We start from the raw sequence: 6,791 nt of genomic DNA, 5'->3' as shown, positions 1-6,791 counted from the left end.
GGGACCCTCAGCCGGATCTCTATTGTGTTGCCAGAGGTGACCTCGTTACCTGGGTGTTGGACCCACCGACCTGTTCTGTTGTTTCATATGCTGTAGGACCCACTTTGCTAGGTTTAGTAAGCGGTTTTGCTTCTGAGTCCCGAGGGACCTGGGTCTGTTCTTTTGCCTAGTTTTGGCTTCAAGCAGGTGATGCCTTCACAGAATGTCTTCAGAAGCACTTTCTCCTCCCATTTTCTGAATGCTTGCGTGAGTTGGATGTTTTTTCTACCTAAAATATTTGGTAGAATTTGCCAGTGAAAACATCTGGGCCTACATTTTCTATTTGGAAAGGTTTTACCTTAAAAGTAGCGTCATTTCTTTAGTAGCTACGGAGTTATTCAGTGTGTCCACTTCGTGTTTAGGAAGTGTGTGTCTGTCGTGGCGTGGATGTGAAGTGTCCCCCTAAAGCTCACCTGAGAGACAATGTTCAGAGGTGAAATGATTCAGTTACGAGAGCTGTAGCCTATTCAGTGGATTAATCCACTAATGGGGATTACCTGGGTGGTGCCTACAGTAGGCAGGCAGGTGTGGATGGAGGAAGTAGGTCACGGAGGGAGGGCAGGTTTGGGGTTTATATTTTGTCCCCGGTGAGGGGAGCTGTCTCTCTGGTGCCATGTCCTGAGCAGCTGTCCCCACCACCCCTTTCTCCATGATGCCCTCCTCGCCTCGGGCCCAGAGCCATGGGGTGGCTGACCGCAGACTGAAATTCTGAAACCAGGAGCCAAATCAGCTTCCTCCTGTGCTGTTCTGTCGGGTGTTTTGGTCACAGTGACACAAAGACTGACTAAAACAGTGTCTTTAGAAGAACTGATTCATCTAAGCTGGCAAAATTATTTTTAAAAATGTTCATAACAGTCTCTTATTACCCATTTCAACTCTGCAGAAACTGTAATTATTATGTCAATTTCTCCTTTTTAAAAAAACTTGGTAATCTGTGTCTTTTTTAAAAAAACATCCGTATCAGTCTGATTAGAAATCTATCAGGGGCTGGGGATGTGGCTCAAGCGGTAGCGCGTGCGGCCCGGGTTCGATCCTCAGCACCACATACAAACAAAGATGTTGTGTCCGCCGAGAACTAAAAAATAAATATTAAAAAAAAAACTCGCCCAGAGTCAGGCGTGTAAACCAGCCGGAGCGGCGGCGGCAGCGACAGGACCGCCGTGGCGCCCAGAGCAGCGACCCGGAGGGAGCGCGGGGCGACGCTGGCTACGGGAACCCGGTGACAGCGTGAGAGGTTCGCAGAGGAATGACCAGGTAAATAGTTTAGGCTTTATGGACCAGATGGCCTCTTCTGCAACTAAACTCTCCAGACAGTACACAAACGTGTAACTGTGTTTCGTTAAAACCAGTGTAGGCTGAGCATGGTGGCTCACACCTGTAATCAATCCCATCGACTCAGGAAGCTGAGGCAGCAGTATTGTACTCAATTTTGACAAGTTTGCATCATGCGTGAATATAAGCTAGTCGTTCTTGGCTCAGGAGGGGTTGGAAAGTCTGCTCTGACTGTACAATTTGTTCAAGGAATTTTTGTTGAAAAATATGATCCTACGGTAGAAGATTCTTATAGAAAGCAAGTTGAAGTAGATGCACAACAATGTATGCTTGAAATCTTGGATACTGCAGGAACGGAACAATTTACAGCAATGAGGGATTTGTACATGAAAAATGGACAAGGCTTTGCTTTAGTTTATTCCATCACTGCACAGTCCACCTTTAATGATTTACAAGATCTGAGAGAACAGATTCTTCGAGTTAAAGACACTGATGATGTTCCCATGATTCTGGTTGGTAATAAGTGTGACTTGGAAGATGAAAGAGTTGTAGGAAAGGAACAAGGTCAAAATCTAGCAAGACAGTGGAACAACTGTGCATTCTTAGAATCTTCTGCAAAATCAAAAATAAATGTTAATGAGATCTTTTATGACCTAGTGCGGCAAATTAACAGAAAAACTCCAGTGCCTGGGAAGGCCCGCAAAAAGTCATCGTGTCAGCTGCTTTAATATATTGAATGCATCGTAGCTCTGAGCCAGGTCTGAAGAACTGTTGCCCAATTCAACAGTGCCAGCATTCCAACTTTGTTAAACCTACCAACATCTTATATGGACTTTCCTGTGGTAGTACCCTTTAAGAGATGAAAGCTACTATATCAGTTTGCACATTCTAATCACTTTTCAGTATCACAAGAGAGATTTTTACTTATATAATAGTCCTAGAGTATGCAGCTGGTAAAACCAGAGGCTACATCCAGTATTACTGCTAAGAGACATTCTTCATCCACCAATGTTGTACATGTATGAAAATGGTGTACTGTATACTTTAACACACCCCATACTTTGTATTGGAGAGTACAATAATGTAAATCCTGAAAGCACCACTATTTTAGCATAATAAAAGAAAGTCCAAAGAGCTCCTATATAGACTACTCCAGATAAACTTTGCTTCTTTGATACTTGTAGCTTATTGTAATTTTTTTTAAATCCAAGGTCATTATCATTGTATTGTATAAAATAAGCGCTTTGATTAACACAGCTATATAATTTTTTTTAATTTTTCAAAAACCTGTGGAGACAGTGATTTTGTCTTTAAAATATAGTCCTTTTAGTATGATGTCTTAGATTAAAGACGTTGCCTTTAATATCTGTTGGGAAGGAAATGTCCAGACTTTTCAAATCTCCTTATTATGTGTTTCCCTTTTTTGTTTACATAGGGAACAATGTTTGTAGTTGTGTGTACAGTGGGGGTCTACAACAAGAAGTGTATATTTTCAACAATTTTTTAATGATTTAACAATTTTTGTAAATCATTTTCAGGCTTCTGCAGCTGTAGATTCTCACTGTGAATCCCTTGCTTGCTCATGCATAAGTGTATTTGCAATACCAAATATACAGGTTTAGTATTTTTGCCTGTTAGTGATTGTTTCACATGTGTAACGTTTTGGTTGAGATGTTAAATGGTGGACGAGTACTGTGGATGTGAATGTGGGAAGTAATTTTAATCATGTATAATTGGTCACAAGGCCTAATTTGCAGTAACTATTGCTGTTTTATTTAACAATGCCTTGTTGCTTTGTATGCATTAACGTTTGGGTGTAAAGATTGTGTGTCTATCCAACAGGGAGCCACAGTATTTAAATTGACCAACCTAATGTTACAACTACTTTGAGGTGGCCAAATGTAAACTAAAAGCCTTAATTAAAGTGGTGCAATCTTGTATAACTTAGCATCAGTAGTTCAATAAATTTGGATTGCCAAAAAAAAAAAAAAAAAAGAAATCTATCAGTGTTATTGATCTCAGAGAACCAGGTTTGGGTTTGGGTTTTTCTGTTGCTTTTCTGGCGTTGTTTGTTTGTTTGTTTGTTTGTTTACGCATGGCTGTAGCCCCAGCTTTCCTGGTTTTTATCACAGTGATTTCTGCTCTTTACTTGGTTACTTTCTTTCACAAGCTACTTAGCGTTTTACTCCCCCTTTTGTGAACGCTGAGGTCATGGGCCTGGGATTTCATCTTTTCTAACATAAATGCTCAGTGCTAAAAGTTTCCTTAAGTACCCCTTTAATCGCACGCCACGAATCTCAGCATGCTGTACTTTTATTCAAGATATACTGAAATTCACCTCTAAATTTTCCCTTGACCTAAGTGTTGTTCAGAAGTGTGCCATTTAATTTTCAAATATTTGGAGATTTCCCAGATGCCATTATTTCATTGATTTATAATTTACTTCCACTTTAGTCAGAAAATGTTATATGACTTGAATCTTTTTAAATGCATTTTATAACTTTAAATATGGCCCAGAATACAGTCCGCTTCAGCAGCATTCCACGTGCATTTGAACAGCCATCGCATCACGGTGGGGAGAGTGCTCTCTGGGTGTCCTCTGGGTCCGGTGGCCGCCTGCCCTGCTCAGGTCTCCCGCGTCCTCATGGCGCCACCGTCTGCTGGTGCGGCTGGTTCCTGGGGCAGCAATGCCGCCGTCTCCAGCCATGCACTGGACCAGCCCCCTGGTGGTTCTTGAAGCTCTTGGACAGGTGCCTAACACGTAGGGTGGCTGTGCCACTGTGGTGAATGGCCAGTTTAACATGAAGAGACGGCTTTTGGTGCCCACGCCATGCTGTTTCGTCACTGCTGCTCTGTAGTATAGTTGAAGGTCTGGAATTGTGGGGCCTCCTGCTTCACTCTTCTTGCTAAGGATTGCTTTGGCTATTCTGGGTCTCTTATTTTTCCAAATGAATTTCATGAGTGCGTTCCCTAGTTCTCTGAAGGTCGTCATTGAATTTTAATAGGAAGTGCATTGAATCTGTGTAGTGCTTTGGGTAGTGTGGCCATTTTGCAATATCGATTCTGCCTATCCAGGAGCATGGGAATCTTTCCATCTTCTGAGGTCTTCTTCAGTTTCATTCTTTAGTGTCCTGTAGTTTTCATTGTAGAGGTCTTTCACCTCTTTTGTTAGGTTGATTCCCAAGGGTCTGTTGTTGTTGTAGTTTGTCTGTTTGTGGCTCTCATGAATGGGGTGGCATTTGCCAGCAGATGCATAGAGCTGGAGAATATCGTGCTAGTGAAATAAGCCAATCCCAAAAAACCAAATGCTGAATGTTTTCTCTGATAAGCACATTCAGGTAGAGAAGAGCGAAGGAAATTTGGATCGTGCAGAGGGAAGTGAAGGGAGGGATGGGGCGGTGGGGATGGGAAGGACAGGTGCCTGAACATGTAGGGCTGCTGTGCACTGTGACGAGTTACCAGTTTAACATGAAGAATGAGGCGGACATTATTACCCTCTACACACTTAGACTCACACTGCTGGTGTGACTCAGAATCGTGCAGCCAGAGGAAGGAGAAGGTGTGCTCCATCTGTGCACTGTGTCAAAATGCACTCCGCTGCCATGGATAATGAATTAGAATTTAAGAAGAAATGGCTTTTTATCCTTACTGATATTCTTTGCTCCCAACATGTTTTGCTTGGAGTTTAAATTGCCACTTCATTTCCTCTTGATCCGCGTGGCATATCTTTCTCAGTCATTTCTCTTTCTATTTCCATCTTTACACTTAAAGTGGGTTTCTTGCAGGCAGCATATAGTAGGGTCTTGCTTTTTTTTAAACCTAATTTGACAACCTATGCCTTTGAACATAGGGGCTATGGTTCTAAAAAAAAATTCTAATATGATGATTCTACCATCTGTCCATTTCTTGGTCAATTTCAGTGGTTTTTTTTCTTCTCATTATAGGTACTGTTTTATTGATCATTCATAGGTTGCTAATTTTTGTTTAGATGCCAGACATTGTGAACTTTATTTCATTGTGTGTTGAATATTATATATTTTAAAATATTGAACTCTGGTTTTTGTTTTATCCAGTTTAGTTACTTTGAATCACTTTGACCCTGTGAGGTTCGCTTAAGCTTTGTCTTATGGGCCCAAACAGCACTTATCCTACTAAACCCCACTACCAAAGTACAGGGTTCTCGTCATCCTGTGTGCCAGGGTTTCCTCGTGTTTCCTGAAGGAACACAACTTACTTGTGGCCTGTGTGAGCTCGGGGCTCAGGTGCTGTCTTTGAGCTGGTCCTTCTCATCGCTCAGAGCCACACACTGACAGGTACTCAGCGGCAGCCCTCTGTCTCTCCTCCCCTGAGGGGAGCAGGGCTCCGAGCTGGTTCTCCGTCTCCGGCTGGCCTGCAGGCTCCCCAGGCAGTCGCTGGGGCGATCCGGGGCTCCACTCAGCTCTTGTCTCTCTCAGCCTCATGTCCAGTGGGCGGGAAGCACTGTGGCGTGTGGGTTTTCTTGTGCTTTAGTTAAACTGGAAGGGTAAGTCTGATCCCCGTTCTTCCACCTTGTTTGGACATTAAAGTACAAATGCTGGACTTTTTTATCATGATACGGTTCCTTTGAGAATTCCTCATCAAGGAAAGCCCTGCATCTCAACTGGGAGAAACTTCAGGGTGGTCTCCAAGGAGCAAGAGCCAGAGACAGTGGACCTACAGGTTCTTTCCAGCTCAGACACGGTGCCTCGGTGGCCTCATCTATAATGGAGACCCAGAGCACCCACAGGCCTCCTCATTGACAGTAGCATGAAGCTGCACACAGGGCGTGTCACGCCATCATGCTGTGCACTTTGTTCGTACTCCTGAAGTCTACAGGTTGCAAACTTAGGGCAGAACTCTGTATGGCAACTGATGAATTCCACGCATGACCACATGACCTCGCATGCCTGAATTACCTACCCAAATTTTCGAAGCAACTTCCTCTAAAAACTATGGAGCATGATTAAATACTCAGAGTATGACCCTTGCAAAAATCTGTGTGGTGTGGATTTTACCTGGGAAGACCCACAAGAAACATCTGGCGACTGTGGGCTCCAGGAGGAGCCAGCAGTGAGGCCAACCATTGGAAGATTTCCAATCCAAAATTTGAAAACTGTGCCCTGGGTCTGCAATGCTTATTCCAAATAGAAACTGAGCACCTAAAAGTCGTTTAGATTAATATTTGCAAAACCAGAAGCAGCTTGAAAGATGGGGGTCTGCAGACATCTGCCCTTCCTGTGGCCACCCAGCCAGGTCCCCTGAATGAGACTTCTGGTGTTTGCTAAGTCCCATGGCCCATAATGTGGTTCCTGAGGCAGCAACTGCACCTGAGTTTAAGACTCTGCCTCTGTTAATAAAGTCAAAGTGCCTCAAAGGACAGTTGTGGGTTTATGCCGCAGTCATCAACTTCCTGTTGACATTAATGTCGTCAAGATTCACTCACTCAGTAGCATTGGCCAGGT

At 43.4% G+C, this 6,791-nt stretch overlaps 1 pseudogene; it reads left to right on the top strand.

The window, feature by feature from the left end:
* The first annotated feature begins 1,146 nt into the window (after window positions 1-1,146).
* LOC144249785 (ras-related protein Rap-1b pseudogene) lies at window positions 1,147-2,179 on the top strand (annotated as a pseudogene).
* The last annotated feature ends 4,612 nt before the right edge of the window (window positions 2,180-6,791 follow it).

The sequence above is a fragment of the Urocitellus parryii genome, chromosome 2, assembly GCF_045843805.1.
Source record: "Urocitellus parryii isolate mUroPar1 chromosome 2, mUroPar1.hap1, whole genome shotgun sequence".
Lineage (NCBI taxonomy): Eukaryota > Metazoa > Chordata > Mammalia > Rodentia > Sciuridae > Urocitellus > Urocitellus parryii.
This window is presented reverse-complemented; position numbering and strand designations above follow the sequence as displayed.